The sequence below is a fragment of the Eriocheir sinensis genome, chromosome 1 (assembly GCF_024679095.1).
Source record: "Eriocheir sinensis breed Jianghai 21 chromosome 1, ASM2467909v1, whole genome shotgun sequence".
Taxonomy (NCBI): Eukaryota; Metazoa; Arthropoda; class Malacostraca; order Decapoda; family Varunidae; genus Eriocheir; species Eriocheir sinensis.
This window is the reverse complement of record NC_066509.1, coordinates 40037161-40058102: the sequence shown is the minus strand read 5'-3', so window position 1 is coordinate 40058102 and position 20942 is coordinate 40037161. Positions and strand designations below refer to the sequence as shown.

The 20942-nt window shown below is 44.9% G+C and overlaps 1 long non-coding RNA gene across 2 annotated transcripts; it reads right to left on the bottom strand.

Moving 5' to 3' along the window:
* Positions 1-333: 333 nt before the first annotated feature.
* LOC126996774 (uncharacterized) lies at positions 334-19443 on the bottom strand. 2 transcript variants are annotated; one of them, XR_007751538.1, is made up of 8 exons: positions 19428-19443; positions 15204-15355; positions 14447-14608; positions 9460-9562; positions 5253-5376; positions 4325-4509; positions 1312-1356; positions 334-526 (listed from the first exon to the last, which is right to left on the bottom strand). It is a non-coding gene; the product is annotated as an uncharacterized LOC126996774 (long non-coding RNA). The 2 variants fall into 2 exon arrangements; XR_007751539.1 differs by lacking the exon at positions 19428-19443 and adding an exon at positions 17505-17525.
* Positions 19444-20942: the final 1499 nt, after the last annotated feature.

Below are 20942 nucleotides of genomic sequence, written 5' to 3'. Positions count from 1 at the left end.
ACTCCATTTCTCTCCCTTTTCCTTCCTCTCTTCCTCCTTTCCTCCTTCCTCTTCATTTCCTTGTTATCTCCACTTATTTCAAGATCTGTCTCTTTGAAAACTTTGCAGAATGGACGAAAAAACACCAGAAATTGCTTGTATATTTATTGAGCAAACTGAGACTTCTTGGAGAGAGAGAGATAGAGAGAGGGGGGGGATCCCTGATGTGTCTGGGGGGCATGTGTCTGTGGGGTTGCCAACACACTGTGGGGACACCCTGGGGCGTGAGAGAGAGAGAGAGAGAGAGAGAGAGAGAGAGAGAGAGAGAGACACACACACACACACACACACACACACACACACACACACACACACACACACACACACACACACACACACACACACACACACTCTTGGCACTAAACTCTGCCAGACTCTTGCAGGGCAGGAGACAGAGACGAGACCACTGAGCTGAGGAGACCAGTCAGGCCTTCAAGATGCTGCCTAAATGCTGGGGCAGACCAGATGAGACCAGCTGAGACGAGTCCTGTTGGGGAGAAGATGGAGGGAGATTAATTGAGCCAAGGAAGGAGAGAGAGAGAGAGAACTCTCTCTGTATTCCTATAAAAGAGAAGATAATAAAGTTTGGAAATATATATTACAATGGATGTATTTAAACCTATTACTCTTCTCTCTCTCTCTCTCCACCAGTGAGCTATTGTATTCTTCCCTTCCCTTCCCCTCCCCTCCCAAGATGCCGCCTGGATGTTGGGGAGAGAGAGAGGATGAGATGGAACACTCTCTCTCTCTCTCTCTCTCTCTCTCTCTCTCTCTCAGCTGTTGTTGTATAAAAGAGAAGATAAATAAAGTTGAATATTATATAACCATGGATATATTTGAACCTCCTCTCTCTCTCTCTCTCTCTCTCTCTCTCTCTCTCTCTTCTTTTTAATGGACCTTATACACCTTTACATTATTTTTTTGAGAGAGAGAGAGAGAGAGTGTTCCAGCTTCCAGTCCCTTGCTGAGCTGAGTGACCAGACAGCACCATCCAGTCAGCCATTGCCCTGAAAAGATATATGGTGGTTAGGTCCCAGTAGATTGTGGTGGAGTGGTAGAAATCGTGGTTGAATGTCAGGTCTTGGGTTGACATTTTGGGGTTACAGAGTTGAAAAAGTTTTGAACAAGTCGAGTTTTTCGGTTGATGACTGATGGTTGAATTGTGGTAGACTGGTAGAGGGATGTTGGGCGAATGATTGTGTGGTGGTTAGACCCTGGTAGATTGTGGTAGACTGATAGAAATCATGGTTGAAAGAGGAAATTGTAGCTTACCACATTTCAGCAACTTTCCGTCCCAGCTTCCATCAGTTGTGAGATCTGTAATAATAATAATAATAATAATAATAATAATAATAATAATAAAAGTATATAAAAATTAATCTATTTTCTCATTCCTGAGAGAGAGAGAGAGAGAGAGAGAGAGAGAGTTACCTCCACATCTGAAAAGGAAAATCTATAATCTTCCTTCCTCTTCCTTCTCACACACACACAAAAAACATCTCTGTTACACCCCAAAGTTATGACCGCAGCAGCAGCAGCAGTTAGAGGCTAAATTATAGTCACAAGTTGTAGTGTGTCGTGCCAAGTCCCTGCTGGTGAGCCTGGTTCAGACCCTCACACCAACCACCTCCCAGGGCCAAAACGGATGTAGATTGAGTTCTAATGTGTGTTTCCTTAGGTTCACGGTACAGAGGAAGGGTTACACTACCACCAGGGTCACACACCTAACCCAGGAAATGCCCACAACTCCTAGGAAAGCCTGGTCAAATGTGTGTTTCCTTAGGTTCATGGTACAGAGGAAGGGTCACACTACCACCAGGGTCACACAACTACCCCGGGAAATGCCCACAACTCCTAGGAAAGCCTGGTCAAATGTGTGTTCCCTTAGGTTCATGGTACAGAGGAAGGGTCAAACTACCACCAGGGTCACACAACTACCCTGGGAAATGCCCACAACTCCTAGGGAAAGCCTTGCCAAATATGTGTTTCTTTAGGTTCACGGTACAGAGGAAGGGTCACACTACCACCAGGGTCACACACCTACCCCAGGAAATGCCCACAAATCCTAAGAAAGCCTGGTCAAATGTGTGTTTCTTTAGGTTCACAGTACAGAGGAAGGGTCACACTACCACCAGGGTCCATAGCTGGGCACGATAACAGAAAATCTTATTCCCGATAACCAATAATGGAAAACCTTATCGGTGATAACCGATATTCGTTAACTGGAGAAACAAATATAGGCGATAACCGATACCCGATATAAATCCACAATTCCGATAGACAAAAACGATATTATTGATATTTCAAATAAAAAACATAGATGACTTCAAATTTTCATTATCAGTATTTTAGAAAATTTACAAAACCTGAAAACCACACGTTGACACGTACCTATGGACAGTAATACTAGAAACACCTTGACCGGTTGTGTTGTGTTTACGCCCCACCGTCAAAGTTGGCACTTTTGTTTACAAACACTGGTCTCTCGTGAACTGTGCATGCTCAGACCAGCAATCATAGAACTGTACAGTCTAACAAATCTTTTTAACCATCCTCGCTGTTTCTAGAACGATACTCTGTACGAGTTGTATTTATATGTACAGAGTGTCGTTCTAGAAACAGCGAGGATGGTGGTACTGTATGTCTGATTCAGCCTTCCAGCAACTCTTAATGTGTTAAAAAGCTTTGTGAGACTGTACAGGGCTACACTTACTGGTCTGAACAGTTCACGAGAGACCAGTGTTTGTAAACTTTGACGATGGGACACCAAATAACACAACACCGGGTGCCTTCAATACCATGGCATGCTCACAAACGAATATGGAATATCAACTTTGAGGCAGTGAATAATCATTTTGGGGGCAAAGTTAAATGATTTTTCTCTTTGATATATTGATTTTTGAGTAACATAAAAATATAAGCTAGTGTTTTAATGTTGATGATCTAAGTATGAAATCTCTTCACTGAAGATATTTCATACCCCAAAGTTTTTTTCACACAACACCGGGCGCCACGTGTAGGGAGGAGACAACGCTTTTTTTTTTTTTTTTTTTTTTTTTGAGGCAGAAAAAAGTATCGATTATCACTAGTTTGGTTACAAAAGTAACGATGATACCGATATATACTTAAATAAGTAGCGGATGGCCGATAACCCAATTTTGTTATCAGCGATAAAGTATTGCGATAACTTATCGCGATAACGCCCAGCTATGCCAGGGTCACACACCTACCTCGGGAAATGCCCACAAATCCTAAGAAAGCCTAGTCAAATGTGTGTTTCCTTAGGTTCACGGCACAGAGGAAGGGTCAAACTACTACCAGGGTCACAAAACTACCCCTGGAAATGCCCACAACTCCTAGGAAAGCCTTGGCAAATATGTGTTTCTTTAGGTTCATGGTACAAAGGAATGGTCAAACTACCACTAGGGTCACAAAACTGCCCCTGGCAATACCCACAACACCTAGGAAAGCCTGGTCAAATGTACGTTTCCTTAGGTTCATGGTACAGAAGAAGGGTTAAACTACTACCAGGGTCACAAAACTACCCCTGGAAATGCCCCCACAACTCCTAGGAAAGCCTTGGCAAATGTATGTTTCCTTAGGTTCATGGTACAGAGGAAGGGTCACACTACCACCAGGGTCACACAACTATCCCTGGAGATGCCCACAACTCCTAGGAAAGCCTTGTCAAATGTGTGTTTCCTATGTTCACAGTACAGAGGAAGGGTCACAAAACTACCCCTGGAAATGCCCACAACTCCTAGGAAACCTTTGTCAAATGTGTTTCCTTAGGTTCACAGAACAGAGGAAGGGTCACAAAACTACCCCTGGAAATACCCACAACTCCTAGGAAAGCCTGGTCAAATGTTTTTATGTTCACAGTACAGAGGAAGTGTCACAAAACTACCCCTGGAAATGCCCACAACTCCTAGGAAAGCCTGGTCAAGTGTTTCTTTAGGTTCACAGTACAGAGGAAGGGGCTAGAAACTACCCCAGGAAACGCCCACAACATCTAGGAAACCCTGGTCAAATACGTGTGGCGGTCGATATGTGGGCCCTGAGAGAGAGAGAGAGAGATAATGTTCCATAATAGACTCAGAGCAGAGTGAGGATGAGTCATTTTCTCGCCGGCAACACACAATAAGTTACCCGAGTAATACCTTCACCTGGATCACAGTCTGTTCACTCCAGGACGGCAATGAGTCAGGTTTTTTTTTTTTTTACAGCTAAGGAGACAGTTCAAGGGCGTAAAGAAAAATATATAAAAAAAAAGCCCGCTACTTACTGCTCCTGAATAGAGGTCAAAGGTTTGGTGCAGGAGGTCACATCTTGCCTCCTGCCCGGGGTGGCCTCAGAGCACGCTGCATCCCGCCTCAACGCTGCGGCAAGTGACGTGTGAACAGATCGTCGCCGGCACATGTTACCCGGTGGTGGTGGCAGCAGCGGGGATCATGTTTCTTAATGGTCCCTCTGAGCGAGAAAAATGGGAAAAAATCATCACTCACACAAACCATTTCATAATGTATATCAAAGCATTTGTGTTCAGTTTATGCATCATCTATTTTGGGGGGTTTATGTCATGGCACAAATTTGGCCCGTCGTTGCTACACGGTAAAGCCAAAATTTGGCCCGTCGCTGCTACACGGTAAAGCCACAAATTTGGCCCGTCGTTGCTACACGGTAAAGCCAAAATTTGGCCCGTCGCTGCTACACGGTAAAGCCACAAATTTGGCCCATCACTGCTACCAGGTTGATATGCTTGCTTGTATGAGATTACTTGAACAGTTGGCTGTCATGCACTTCAAGATACCCTAAACTTAACTAGCCTAACCTAACAAAACCCTAAACAGTTACTAACAGGTTTTGACTCAGAAAATTCATCTATGCTTCCTTGCTAATGAGACTTTCTATGCAACACAGTGAGGTCATTCTGTGTTGATTTATACCATAAGGTGCTGGCTGTCATAGTGTTTCAAGATACACTAAACTTAACTAACCTAACAAAACCCTAAACAGTTACTACAGGTCTTGACTCAGAAAATTCATACATGCTTCCTTACTAACAAGACATTTTATACAACAAAGTGAGGTCATTCTGTGTTGATTTATACCCTAAGGTGACGCCCTAAACCTAACGTACCCTAACAAAACCACAAACAGTTATTATATACATCTTGGCTTACAACTACTACTACTACTACTACCACCAATACCTTATAAGCCAGGAGAAGTCTTGCTGTGCCTCCTCAGGTTGGCGTAGCCCTGGGCGGGGAGTGTTCCAGCCTGGGCACCACCAACACCGGCAGCTCAGGAGGGAAAACTTGACGGCCGCCAGGTCTGAAAAAGTTTGGACGTTTTGTGAGCTAGCTCTAAAAATATTAAAGATAGCTCAGCAGGATTTTGTGCTCATGTGTATCAATAATTTATGAACACACACACACACACACACACATACACACACACAAGAAATAAATTAGAAAGTTGGAAAGAATACAAAGAGCAGAAACTAAATTACCGGAAACTCTGAGAGAACATACTTATGAAGAAAGACTGGAGAAATTGGGACTAACAACACTGGAGAGCAGAAGAGAGAGAGGGGACCTAATAGCATTGTACAGGATACAAGAGGGATTGGAGAAACTGGACAGGTAAATACAACTAGGTAAATACACACACACACACACACACACACACACACACACACACACACACACACACACTTTCATTCCATTCTGTTGTAAATATCTTAATTAATGTTTAGTTTGTGTACAGTCGCGATATGAAGTGATGTCGCCGCTCTCAAAATGTTTCGTACGGGAGCATTTGAAGGTAACGGAAGTGATGTGTATTTATTGTTTATGTTATAATGTTCCCTTTTAATGATAATCTATAATACCTTGTGATGTAAAACACGGTAAAATAACGTAGCAGTACCTGAATTACAATTATACATTCATTTGCTTTAAAAATGCGACTATCATGTCATGTGTTGTCTTCAGTACTGAAGACAACCTTGAAATGATTTAGCTCACGTCGTGTGCTTGTCGTTGCACAACCGTTGTTATACGTCGTTCATATATATATATATATATATATATATATATATATATATATATATATATATATAGATATATATATATATATATATATATATATATATATATATATATATATATATATATATATATTGATCATTCCATGAACTGTCTTCTGCAGTTATTAACACACACGCACAGTATGACATGAAGCGAATGGACAGTTACTGGCGTTACTTTGCGTTTTATTGATTAAGAAACGATCAAATAATAAGGTTTCTCATTAAACTTCTATTCTATTACTAAATACATATGTGCTGTTTATCTCTCACCTAACTCTACCAACTATGTAAAATTCTTTGACTATTTGAATTCTAAAGTGGAGCACATCTTGACCCTCCCTTCGCTGAAATCTCCATCCTAGGAGATTTCAATGTTCACCACCAGCTTTGGCTTTCATCCTTTTTCACTGACCAACCTGGTGAACAAGCCTACAACTTTGCTATCCTCGATCTAGAGCATCTGGTCCAGAACCCTACACGAATCCCCGACCGTCTTGGAGACACGCCCAACACTCTAGACCTCTTCCTTACCTCTTACCCTTCTGCTTACTCTGTCAAACTGTTCTCTCCGTTGGGCTCCTCCGATCACAATCTTATTTCTGCATCCTGTCCTATCGCTCCTGTACACCCTCTGGACCCACCGAAGAGGCGATGCTTCTGGCATTTTGCTTCAGCTCGGTGGGACGACCTGAGGATGTACTTTTCCGATTTCCCGTGGAATGATTATTGCTTCGAGGATAGAGACCCCTCTGTGTGTGCACAGTGCATCACAGAGGTGATTGTCTCTGGAATGGAGGCATACATTCCTCGTTCTTTCTCACGCTTGTTCTCGTGCTGTCAATGATAGAGAGGTAGCTCACAAAAGGTACCAGAGCCTTCAAACTAATGCTAATTATGAACTTTACATTTCTGCCCGAAATCGTGCCAAATCTATTCTCCGACTAACCAAAAATTCTTTCATTAATAGAAAATGTCAAAACCTTGCTTTCTCTAACTCTTCCCGTGACTTCTGGCATCTAGCCAAATACATCTCCTCCACCTGCACTTCTTCATCTTTCCTCCACTCCTCAGTCCTGACGGCAACACTGCCGTCTCATCTATCTCTAAGGCTGAACTCTTCTCTCAAACTTTTTCTAAAAACTCCACTCTGGACGATTCTGGGCATATTCCTCCTACTCATCCCCCCTCTGACTCCTTTATGCCTGTTATAAAGATTCTTCAAAATGATGTTTTCTATGCCCTCTCTGGCCTCAATCCTCAGAAGGCTTATGGACCTGATGGAGTGCCTCCTATTGTCCTTAAAAACTGTGCCTCCGTGCTGTCACCCTGCCTGGTCAAACTCTTTCGCCTCTGCCTGTCAACATCTACCTTTCCTTCTTGCTGGAAGTATGCCTTCATACAGCCTGTACCTAAGAAGGGTGACCGCTCCAATCCCTCAAACTACCGTCCTATAGCTTTACTTTCTTGTCTATCTAAAGCTTTTGAATCAATCCTTAACCGGAAGATTCAAAAGCACCTTTCCACTTCTGACCTTCTATCTGATCGCCAGTATGGGTTCTGCAAGGGGCGTTCTCCTAGCCTTCTTAACTGACTCTTGGTCATCCTCTCTTAGCCGTTTCGGTGAAACTTTTGCTATTGCGCTGGACATATCAAAAGCTTTTGATAGGGTCTGGCACAAATCTTTGCTTTCCAAACTACCCTCCTACGGTTTCTATCCTTCTCTCTGTACCTTTATCTCCAGTTTCCTTTCTGACCGTTCTATTTCTGCCGTGGTAGACGGTCACTGTTCTTCCCCTAAATCTATTAACAGTGGTGTCCCACAGGGTTCTGTCCTATCTCCCACTCTTTTTCTGTTGTTCATTGATGATCTTCTTTCCAAAACGAACTGTCCTATCCATTCCTACGCCGATGATTCCACTCTGCATTACTCAACTTCTTTTAATAGAAGACCCACCCTACAGGAACTTAACGACTCAAGGCTGGAGGCTGCAGAACGCTTTGCCTCAGACCTTACTATTATTTCCGATTGGGGCAAGAAGAACCTGGTGTCCTTCAATGCCTCAAAAACACAGTTTCTCCACCTATCCACTCGACACAATCTTCCAAACAACTATCCCCTATTCTTTGACAACACCCAGCTATCACCTTCCTCAACACTAAACATCCTCGGTCTATCCTTAACTCAAAATCTCAACTGGAAACTTCATATCTCATCTCTTACTAAATCAGCTTCCTCGAGGCTGGGCGTTCTGTACCGTCTCCGCCAGTTCTTCTCCCCTGCACAGTTGCTGTCCATATACAGGGACCTTGTCCGCCCTCGTATGGAGTATGCATCTCATGTGTAGGGGGGCTCCACTCACACAGCTCTTCTGGACAGAGTGGAGGCTAAGGCTCTTCGTCTCATCAACTCTCCTCCTCATACTGATAGTCTTCTACCTCTTAAATTCCGCCGCAATGTTGCCTCTCTTTCTATCTTCTATCGATATTTCCACGCTGACTGCTCTTCTGAACTTGCTAACTGCATGCCTCCCCCCCTCCCGCGGCCCCGATGCACTCGACTTTCTACCCATGCTCATCCCTATACTGTCCAAACCCCTTATGCAAGAGTTAACCAGCATCTTCACTCTTTCATCCCTCACGCTGGTAAACTCTGGAACAACCTTCCTTCATCTGTATTTCCTCCTGCCTACGACTTGAACTCTTTCAAGAGAAGGGTATCAGGACACCCCTCTTCCCGAAATTGATCTTTCTTTCTGCCACCTCTTTTAATTTTTGGGGGGGAGCAGCGAGTAGCGGGCTTTTTTTTTATGATTGTTTTCTTTTTTTGTGTGCCCTTGAGCTGCCTCCTTTGTTGTAAAAAAAATAATAATAATAATAATAATAAAGTGAATATTTATCTTTCAATAGAAACTTACCTCTTGTTTGATTTACATTGTTTTTGATTTACGCGACCTCTTCAAGGACACAATAGTCGCGTGAATCAAGAGTTACCTGTATATATATATATATATATATATATATATATATATATATATATATATATATATATATATATATATATATATATATATATATATATATATATATATATATATATATATATATATATATATATATATATATACATATATATATATATAAAATGGTAGCCTAACTTAAGCTATTCCAGAGTGAGTGGAGCCCCCCCCCCCTCCACTACTTAAGAATACAGTATTACCACCACCACCACCACCACCACCACCAGCAGAATAAGAGTAAATAATTAAAAAAAATTACCATAAATTCTAATGTTAGTGCCCCAGACCAAACCACCTGGCACTCACCTTAGGGGGCCTGGGCAGCGTGGCACTGGTGTGGGGGCCCAGGGAGAGGGGGCAGGGGCTCTCACCATCAATGGGAGGACTGGCCTTGCAATCGATGGAATTGCTGAAATAATAATAATAATAATAATAATAATAATAATAATAATAATAATAATAATAATAATAATGTAATTGGTTTGTTTTTGTTTTATAATGTAGGTTTATGATCAAGGATTTTAGGACTTTAGGAGGACTTGGTCATGTCTGGAGGGTCCTTGCTGGCGATTACGAGTCCAACACGTGATCAGGCCGTGGTGTATTACACACATACAAACACACACACTTATTTTTTGTGAACCAATTTATTTCAAAGTCTCAGTCTGTGTTTTTTCAGCAATATATATGTGTGTCCCTTTAGCCCTTGACTTAACATCCTGTTCCTGACCTCTCATGACCTGTAAATCCATGTAAACATTCCCGTCATAATGTTTGTGGCAGATTTCTCCTTGTTAAAGTGTGTACACTTATCCCAGTGCTCCAACCTTGCCTTGTTTTGATTTTTGATTTATTTTATTTTTTATTTTTTGACGTCTACGCCTGTTGCGCCGGTAGGCCTTCCTTCGTGTCAGTGATGGTCGGCCCAGCCCGTTGTGGCGCAGGCAAGTGTTTATAGTGGCGCCATCTTACACTGGCTCATGCTGCCCCCTGGAGCTCATCTTTAATCCTAGAATCTAGAGTCCGGGTTGATAGGTGGTCTTCTGGGCAGCATGTGGGTAGTCTTAGGCCTCTCGGCGGTGGCTCAAAAATCCCAGCTTGTGGCACCGGGCGGGGATTGACCTCGCGTCGTCCTGAACGCAGCACCGTCACACTATCCACTCAGCCACCGCCTCCTCCACCAGCCTCTCTCTCAGCCACCTTTTGTAACTGCCCCTCCCTTCCCTTCCCTTCACTTTTCCAGCCCCTCCCTTCCCTTCCCTTCACTTTTCCAGCCCCTCCCTTCCCTTCCCTTCACTTTTCCAGCCCCTCCCTTCCCTTCCCTTTTCCAGCCCCTCCCTTCCCTTCCCTTCACTTTTCCAGCCCCTACCGTCCCTTCCCTTCACTTTTCCAGCCCTTCCCTTCCCTTCCCTTCACTTTTCCAGCCCCTCCCTTCCCTTCCCTTCACTTTTCCAGCCCTTCCCTTCACTTTTCCAGCCCCTCCCTTCCCTTCCCTTCACTTTTCCAGCCCCTCCCTTCCCTTCCCTTCACTTTTCCAGCCCCTTCCTTCCCTTCCCTTCACTTTTCCAGCCCCTCCCTTCCCTTCCCTTCACTTTTCCAGCCCCTCCCTTCCCTTCCCTTCACTTTTCCAGCCCCCCTTCCTTCCCTTCCTTCACTTTTCCAGCCCTCCCTTCCCTTCTCTTCACTTTTCCAGCCCCTCCCTTCCCTTCCCTTCACTTTTCCAGCCCCTCCCTTCCCTTCCCTTCACTTTTCCAGCCCCTCCCTTCCCTTCCCTTCACTTTTCCAGCCCCTCCCTTCCCTTCCCTTCACTTTTCCAGCCCCTCCCTTCCCTTCCCTTCACTTTTCCAGCCCCTCCCTTCCCTTCCCTTCCCTTCACTTTTCCAGCCCCTCCCTTCCCTTCCCTTCACTTTTCCAGCCCCTCCCTTCCCTTCCCTTCACTTTTCCAGCCCCTTCCTTCCCTTCCCTTCACTTTTCCAGCCCCTCCCTTCCCTTCCCTTCACTTTTCCAGCCCCTCCCTTCCCTTCCCTTCACTTTTCCAGCCCCTCCCTTCCCTTCCCTTCACTTTTCCAGCCCCTCCCTTCCCTTCCCTTCACTTTTCCAGCCCCTCCCTTCCCTTCCCTTCACTTTTCCAGCCCCTCCCTTCCCTTCCCTTCACTTTTCCAGCCCCTTCCTTCCCTTATTGCCACAGCCCCTTCATTTTCTTCACCCTGTGGCAGCCCCTTCCTTACAAACACCACCTCAGCCCCCTCTCATGACAGCCCTTTTCTTCCCTCTATACAAGCCCTTAAACAGCCTTACAAAGCCAAAAAGGACCCTTTTCTTGAACCCATAGCATCCTGGCAGCCCCCTTTCTCACTTTTATCTCTCATTTCAGCCCCTTTCCTTCCCTCTACCCTCTCTCTCAGACCCATAATCAGCCCTCACTTTCTCAGCCCTTCCCTTACACTCAATCTTTCAGCCCCAATAGCAACCTTATAGCCCTTTCCTTTCCTCTATGCTCTTTCTCAGTCCCCTCAGCCCCCTAAACAGCCCTAAATCAGTCCATTTTTAGACCAATAGCATCCTAACACCCTGTATCTCTCATTTCAGCCTCTTTCCTTCGCTCTTCTTCTCCTTCAGTCCCAAAACAGCCCCTAAATTCCCCTACCTTCTCTTAGGCCACAGAGTGAGCGAGGGCAAGAAACTTTAATACACAATATAAGCAATGGAGGTGTTGGCCACACTGGCAGGTACTGGCGAGAAAGCTTGGAGGTGATCAGCGAGAAAGAGAGGAGAGTTGACGATTAACTTTTCTCACGCGAGATTGCTCGGTCAGGTGTGACATCACAGACATGCTTCCATTTTACAGCAAACCCTCGATATAACGGACTAATTGGGGCGGACCTTAGTCCGTTAATGCTGAAAGTCCGTTATGAGCAGCGAAAAAAAAAAATGTAAAATAATACCAATGAACCAAATAATGTAGGTATATATCTATATTTTTTTTATTGTGTTATCTGGATGGACTGTGAGCCACTGAAGCTGGCAGTGGGGCCCTGCTGGGGGCCATATTGCTACGGGGAAATTTTACAAGTGTGCCAATTCCACACTGGTAGACAAAACTTCTTAATGTTTGTAGTTATCGAGGTGTTAATCTGTTGACTCTTTCTGTCACGATATTTTAATGATTGACTTTTCCATGCCTGTGTTACACCCGCCGCAGCTGCAGCCGCACAATAGCTCGCAAAGAGAGATGTTCAACTTGCTGACAGTTTCTACAGTTCACTCACTGCTCACAAAGGTCACATGTGGACAAACTAGAACAAAACCAGGCAAATTGATGTTTTTCCTCCTGTGCATTCCCACAGTGCACATGCATGGTGGACAGCAGAGCGACTTATTTCTGCAAGGAGGTATTTCTCGCAACACAGGCCCGCCAATTGGACCACGCATGCCGATACCATGTCCAGTCCCGCGCTGCGTATTTCCTCACTGCGTGCAGAATAAATCTACTGACCAAACATAACTTAACCTTGCCACCGACCTTGGGGCTTAGCCCCCTCAACCCACTTATTTGTGTCAGTACCAACACTCACAAACACTTGGCTATTTTCCATTACCTTTACGTCCTGGATTGATGCACAAGACTTTGTTGTGGTGTGAATACGCTCTTCATTTGAATGGAGACACGAAGAGGAAAATATTTCATGAGGTGGGCTGAAAAAGACTGCGGTAAGTGAAGGATGGGGCAGCAGGAGGAGGGGCAGGTGGCCAGCAGGAGCTATGGGCTGTGGTAAGCCAAGGATGGGGCAGCAGGAGGAGGGGCAGGTGGGCAGCAGGAGCTATGGGCTGTGGTAAGCCAAGGATGGGGCAGGAGGAGGGGCAGGTGGCAGCTGGAGCTATGGGCTGTGGTAAGCCAAGGATGGGGCAGCAGGAGGAGGGGCAGGTGGGCAGCAGGAGCTATGGGCTGTGGTAAGCCAAGGATGGGGCAGCAGGAGGAGGGGCAGGTGGGCAGCAGGAGCTATTGTAGTTACCGGAGGCGGGTGGGTCAAAAACTACTCTCGGTGGGTCTCTGTGACCCTCTGACCTTGTCCGTTATATCTAAAATCCTTTAAAAGCAGGTCCGTTATAACCAGGGTTTACTGTATTTGCCATAACTCAACTCATGCATTAGATAGGACATTTTGGTTAACACCATTAGACGCAGCAGCCATTGGAGAACTCAAATAACGACAAATATGTTTGTGAAAGCTCAATAAAACATAAACTGAATAAACTGGGTAGGCGGTGGCTGAACTGGTAGCGTACTGGGCCCACATTCACCGGGTGGAGGACGATGTGAGTTCGAATCCCCACGCTACCACCTCGGATTTTTCAGTCACCGGCGAGTGGCTTAAAACTACCCACATGCTGTCCTGAAGACCACCCATCAACCCGGACTCTAGAGGAAGCCGTCCAAGTGAATCAAGAACGAGTTCCGGGGGACAGCATGAGCCAATGCAAGATGGCGCCACTATAAACACTCGCCTGCGCCAGAACGGGCTGGGCCGACCATCAGGCCCCACCTGGAAGAAGCCTTGGGCCTACCATCAGGCCCCACCGGGAAGATGCCTACTGGCGCAATAGGCAACAACGTAAAAAAAAAGAAAAAAAAAATAGTGACGAGTTGAAGTTAAATAATCAGTCCGTAATGTTTATAACACACTGTGCATATAGCTACCACTTGCAGCGGCTATCAAGTAAAGACTAAAATAAACGATTCCATCTTATAGAGAAAAGCCTCCTGATGGTGTATACAAATTTTTCATAAAACGCCAAATAAGTGAAGCACGGAACTGTGTATATAAATTTTCCACCTCATTCCTCGACGGGTGGGTGCCGGCAAGGAGTGTGTAGTGTTGCTGCGCTATACTGCTCGCGAGTCGCATTGCCATGACAACCTTTCGCCTCGCTTTTCTGTGGCCACAGAACGAAACTTCGCCGCTCTCGCTAGCTTCCTCACTTTCTGTGTGGCCTTACACTCTCAGCCCTAAAGCAGCCCTCTAAAAAGCCCCAAACCAGCCCATTACTAAACCCATAGCACCCTGACAACTCCTTCTCAGCCCCTGTCCTTCCCTTCTACTCTTTTCCACCCCCTCAGGCACCAAAATCAGACCCAAAATTACCCGTCTCTTTTTTTTCTCTCAGCACTGACAGTAACCCTACAGTCTTATCCCTGCCCTCTCGCCCCTAAAAACAGCCCCTTCAGACCCCAATCACCCGCCTCTTAGATCGGCGAAGGCTACGGTGTCTCCTAGTCTTGGGTGACCCGTACTTGATCTTGAGGTTGCGGGCGGGTTCGATCCTAGCATAGGTTATGTCGTGCAGCTCAGCTCGGGACAGTCCTGGGTCAGCTTGGAGGTGGAGTGTGAGGCGCCGACGCAGCTCCTCGGGAAGTTTCCAGTGACGAGACTCCGAGGGTGACCGAGATCTTGACCTATGGGGTAAGGGAGGGGTTAGGAGGGGGAGTTGGGGGGAGGGGAGGAGAAGGAAGGAAGGGAAGGGGGAGGTTGAAGAAGAAAAATAATAAGAAAAAGAAAATATATGAAAAGAAAATTTATATTATAAGGAAAGAAAAAAATTTAAAGAAGAAGAAGAGGAGGAGGAAAGGGAGGAAGGGGAGGGAAGAAGGAAATAATTATAAATATGAAATAATTAAAAAAAAATAACTAAAATAAAATAAATATATAAAAAAAAGTGTGCAAGTCTCTCTCTCTCTCTCTCTCTCTCTCTCTCTCTCTCTCTCTCTCTCTCTCTCTCTCTCTCTCTCTCTCTCTCTCTCTCTTCTTCATTATCTTTCATAACTCAAACTCTCTCTCTCTCTCTCTCTCTCTCTCTCTCTCTCTCTCTCTCTCTCTCTCTCTCTCTCTCTCTCTCTCTCTCTCTCTCTCTCTCTCAATCCCTTCGTCTCATTTTCTTATTTACTTTATTTTCTCTTTCTTCCATGCCTCTTCTAACCCTTCCTCCTCCTCCTCCTCCTCCTCCTCCTCCTCCTCCTCCTCCACAGCCGTGCTTCCTACGTCTCCTCTTACGGGAGTTCCGATGCTGTAAGGAATCCACTTCTGTATCCACTCCAGACAGCTGGTATCCACTCTTAGGGGTCAGGTTGTGGACGCTGGCTGTGTGACCTCCGACCTGCATGTGGTGACCTGTTGTGACCTGCGCCCATTGTGGCTCATCTGACCTGTGGATGTGGGGACATTATTTTTGGGGGAGAGAGAGAGAGAGAGAGAGAGAGAGAGAGAGAGAGAGAGAGAGAGAGAGAGAGAGAGAGAGAGAGAGAGAGAGAGAGAAAAAGTACAGGCCTGAGATGAAATGTGAAAACAGGGTGAGTTGAAGGGGCAAAAAAAAAAAAAATAAATAAATAAATAAATAAACATTAGGCAGGTTACATAAGGATACGTTAGGTTAAGTTAGTTTGATTTAATTTGTCATGCTCAGATTAAGTGTCAAAACGAGGGGTCGCGGGGTTCAAAGTCTCCCATTAAGGAGGTCACGTTAGGTTAGGGCAGTGTGACCCCTAGACTGTGGATTTCCTACCAGAATACCTCACCAAGCTACAGGAATGGAACAAAAGTGTCTGCTACAATTCAATGAAGAAAAATGTAAAGGCCTGCACACCAATACCACATGGGAAACACACCACTATCCACCACAGAGTAAGACCTGCGACCATTATGTTACCAGGCTACCAGTGAAGGGATATCCAGCACACCAATACCACATGGGAAACACACCACTATCCACCACAGAGTAAGACCTGCGACCATTATGTTACCAGGCTACCAGTGAAGGGATATCCAGCACACCAATACCACATGGGAAACACTCCACTATCCACCACAGAGTAAGACCTGGGACTATATGTTACCAGGCTACCAGTGAAGGGATATCCAGCACACCAATACCACATGGGAAACACACCACTATCCACCACAGAGTAAGACCTGCGACCATTATGTTACCAGGCTACCAGTGAAGGGATATCCAGCACACCAATACCACATGGGAAACACTCCACTATCCACCACAGAGGCAGAGAAAGACTTGGGACTATATGTTACCAGGCTACCAGTGAAGGGATATCCAGCACACCAATACCACATGGGAAACACTCCACTATCCACCACAGAGGCAGAGAAAGACCTGGGAGTGTATGTTACCAGGCTACCAGTGGAGGGATATCCAGCACACCAATACCACATGGGAAACACTCCACTATCCACCACAGAGGCAGAGAAAGACATGGGACTCTATGTTACCAGGCTACCAGTGAAGGGATATCTAGCATACCAATACCACATGGGAAACACTCCACTATCCACCACAGAGGCAGAGAAAGACATGGGACTATATGTTACCAGGCTACCAGTGAAGGGATATCCAGCACATGAATACCATTTGGGAAACACTCCACTATCCACCACAGAGGCAGAGAAAGGCATGGGACTATATGCTACCAGGCTACCAGTGAAGGGATATCCAGCACACAAATACCATTTGGGAAACACTCCCGACCAATGGAGGTTTTAGGTCATGCTCTAAAACCTCCAGCCGACCTCTCAGGTCGCTGCCGGTCGTAAAAAAGGTTGCCGTCCAGTGGCCGAATGGACTGCGTCTGGACGGCTAGTGGACTGCCACTGGTGGCCGACAGTTGACCATTAACTGTTGAACGGCGACCGGATGGCAAGCGGACGCCGTCTGGTTGCCGTCAGAGAGAAGGAGATCACTGATGGTCGCCGTACACTTTTCATCTGTCATTGGCCGTGGTTGACGTCCGGCCTTCCACCACACGGCGAGTTGTGCGGCGACTGGTGGTAGGTCAAACCACCCTTGCCCGGAAATGAGGTACATTCCTGAGCAGTGACGTCCCACGCCCCTCAGCCCGTCCAAGCTCCGTCCCCACTCAACCTGCTCCACAGGTCAAACACACGGCCAAGTGTGTATGGGTCACCTCTGCCTAACCAAAATAAATCACTGCAGGACATGACGTGCACACCAGTAACAATGAGAGTCTGTAAAGCTATTGGCTGTTATTCACTTCAAAAAGAACTGTTCATTTCATCTTCTGCTCTGCCCAGGGTGACGGAAATGCTTTAGAACGAATGTAATGTTACATACATACTAACAACAGGTTAAACCAAGAGTGCTTGGAGCATTTTTTGCATGTCTGCGGCACATAGGGGGCGGCGGGGGGGTCACAAATATCCGTCTTTTGCTGCAGTGAAGTACAGGATACTTTCATTACCTTTATAAGTAACTGTTTTTTACAAATAATTTACAGAAATAAGAATGGGAAATGTGTAATATAACTGGGTGAAGATATTATGTACTGTAACACGTCAGCTGCAGCTCGTTAAGGGAGGTCGCCGTCCTCATTGCGACAGGACGTGTACTGGTCCTTGCCTGTCGGCCACCGGTCAGCGTATGGTGGGCGTCTTGGCCTGACTCCAGGTGTGAGGCCAAGGTGTGAATCTTGCCGTCCAGCCACCCACTGGACGGACACTAAACGACCACCGGTAGCCGTTCAGTCGCACGACTACTTTGCCACCTATGTGGTCGGGGAGCGGTGGGTGTGAATCGCAGCATTTTGAGGTCGCAGGTGGTCGTTAGCAGGTCGTGAAGTCAGTGTGACTGTAGCTTTAAGTGTTTGGGGGAAAAAAAAAATGCGTGTTACGTAAATTAGGTTCACGTTCGAGTTAGTCTAAATGTTTTCAGCTTGCAGTGTGGCCCAGCGGAAGTTATGTGCATAGCTGGGCACGATAACAGAAAACCTTATTCCCGATAACCGATAACTGATAATGGAAAACCTTAATGGTGATAACCGATATTCGTTAACTGGAGACACAAATATAGGCGATGACCGATAACCGATACCCGATATAAATCCATAATTCCGATACTAGCTAGCGATAAGTCCGATAGGCGAAAACGATACTATATTGATATTTCAAATAAAAAACAAAGATGAATTCAAATTTTCATCATCTGTATTTTATAAAACTTACAAAACCTGAAAACCACACGTTGACACGTACCTGCGGACGGTAATACTAGAAACGCCTGAACCGGTGTCGTGTTATTTGGCGTCCCCACCGTCAAAAGCTGGCGTTCTGTTTACAAACACTGGTCTCTCGTGAGCTGCGCATGCTCAGACCAGCAAGCGTAGACCTGTACAGTCTCACAAAGATTTTTAACCGTAATTAAGAGTTGCTGGAAGGCTGAATCAGACATACAGTACCACTACCACCATCCCCGCTGTTTCTAGAACGACACTGTACGAGTTGTATTTATATGTACAGAGTGTCGTTCTAGAAATAGCGAGGATGGTGGTACTGTATGTCTGATTCAGCTTCCCAGCAACTCTGTTAAAAAGCTTTGTGAGACTGTACAGGGCTACGCTTACTGGTCTGAACATGCGCAGTTCAGTGTTTGTAAACAAAAGCGCCAGCTTTTGACGATGGGACACCAAATAACACAACACCGTGTGCCTTCAATTCCATGGCATGCTCACAAACGAATATGGAATATCAAATTTGAGGCAGTGAATAATCATTTTGGGGGCAAAGTTAAATGATTTTTCTCTTTGATATATTGATTTTTGAGTCTAACAAAAAAAATAACCTAGTGTTTTAATGTTGATGATCTAAGTATGAAATCTCTTCACCAAAGATATTTCATACCCCGAAGTTTTTTCATACAACACCGGGCGCCCGGGCCACGCTTGTGCAGTAGGGAGGCGACGTTTTTTTTTTCTGAGAAGCGGAAAAAAGTAGCGATTATCGCTAGTTTGGTTACAAAAGTAACGAAGATACCGATATTTATTTAAATAAGTAGCGGATGGCCGATAACCCGATTTTGTTATATCAGCATAACTTATAGCTATGGTTATGTGTGTGTGTGTGTGTGTGTGTGTGTGTGTGTGTGTGTGAAAACCTTCCTAACACAACAGGTAAACACACACACACACACACACACACACACACACACACAGGATTAACACACCTTCCCCTCTTGCGGCACCACACTGCACCCCCACTCCCCTCCTCCCACCCCAAGCTCCATCGCCCCAACCCTCCCACACATACCAGACCCCCGATCCCCGTCCCCTTCTTTTTGTACTTGTTCCATTTGCGAAGTAAAATTGTACTCATGATATGTAAATTTTCCGCCTGATGGCTGCTGCAATTGAATAAACCGTTTATTATTATTATTATTATTATTATTATTATTATTATTATTATTATTACACGTACCTTTTTAGCAAGCCCCAAAGCCGTGACTCCACCTCCGTTCACCTGTGCAGGAACCTGACACCTGTGGAAGAAGAAAAAGAGTTGTGTCCACAGCCTTAAATGTCTGGGGTTACATTAGATTAAATTTATTCCCCTTCCTCAGATGAAATGTGAAGACAGGGGGGGTGACAAGGTCCCCTGTTAGGTAATTCATGCTAGGCTGAGTTAGGTTACATTTTTTGGCTTGCAGTGTATTCCAACGGAGGTTCAGGATAGGGAGGGATGTTAGAATAAGCTGGTGTTGTACGCCAGAAACAGCTGCCTCATTACTTAAATGCTACACACCAAAATCTACCACAAAAAATAGTTTGGCTACCCAATTACTTAAATACACACCAAAATCTACCACAAAAAATAGTTTGCCTACCCAATTACTTAAATACACACCAAAATCTACCACAAAAATAGTTTGGCTACCCAATTACTTAAATACACCAAAATCTACCACAAAAAATAGTTTGCCTACCCAATTACTTAAATACACACCAAAATCTACCACAAAAAATAGTTTGGCTACCCAATTACTTAAATACACACCAAAATCTACCAAAAAAAAATAGTTTGCCTACCCAATTACTTAAATACACACCAAAATCTACCACAAAAAATAGTTTGGCTACCCAATTACTTAAATACACACCAAAATCTACCACAAAAAATAGTTTGGCTACCCAATTACTTAAATACACACCAAAATCTACCACAAAAAATAGTTTGCCTACCCAATTACTTAAATACACACCAAAATCTACCACAAAAATAGTTTGGCTACCCAATCACTTAAATACACACCAAAATCTACCAAAAAAAAAGTTTAGCTACCATATTTCTTAACACACCAAAATCTACCATGAAAAAAAGATTAGCTACCATATTACTTAAATACACACCAAAATCTACCATGAAAAAAGATTAGCTACCATATTACTTAAATACACACCAAAATCTACCAGAAAAAATTGTTTGGCTACCCGATTACTTAAGAGAGGATGACCAAGAGTCAGTTAAGAGAGCAAGAAGATCGCCAGTAGAACGCCCCTTGCGGAACCCATACTGGCGATCAGATAGAAGGTTAGAAGTGGAAAGGTGCTCTTGAATCTTCCTGTTAAGGATTGATTCAGAAGCTTTAGGGAAAGTAAAGCTATAGGGCGGTAGTTTGAGGGATTGGAACGGTCACCCTTCTTAGGCACAGGCTGTACAAAGGCATACTTCCAGCAGGAAGGAAAGATAGATGTTGATAGGCAGAGACGAAAGAGTTTGACCAGGCAGGGTGTCAGCACAGAAGCACAGTTTTTAAGGACAATAGGAGGCACTCCATCAGGCAAGTCACAGAATCTGCCAAATTTGATGTAAACATTCAAATTAGGGGCATGAAAGAGTCTGATTAAATAAACGATGGCTGTAACTGTGTGGACCGTGCTGTGTGTGATTAAATAAACGATGGCCGTAACTGTGTGGACCGTGCTGTGTGTGATT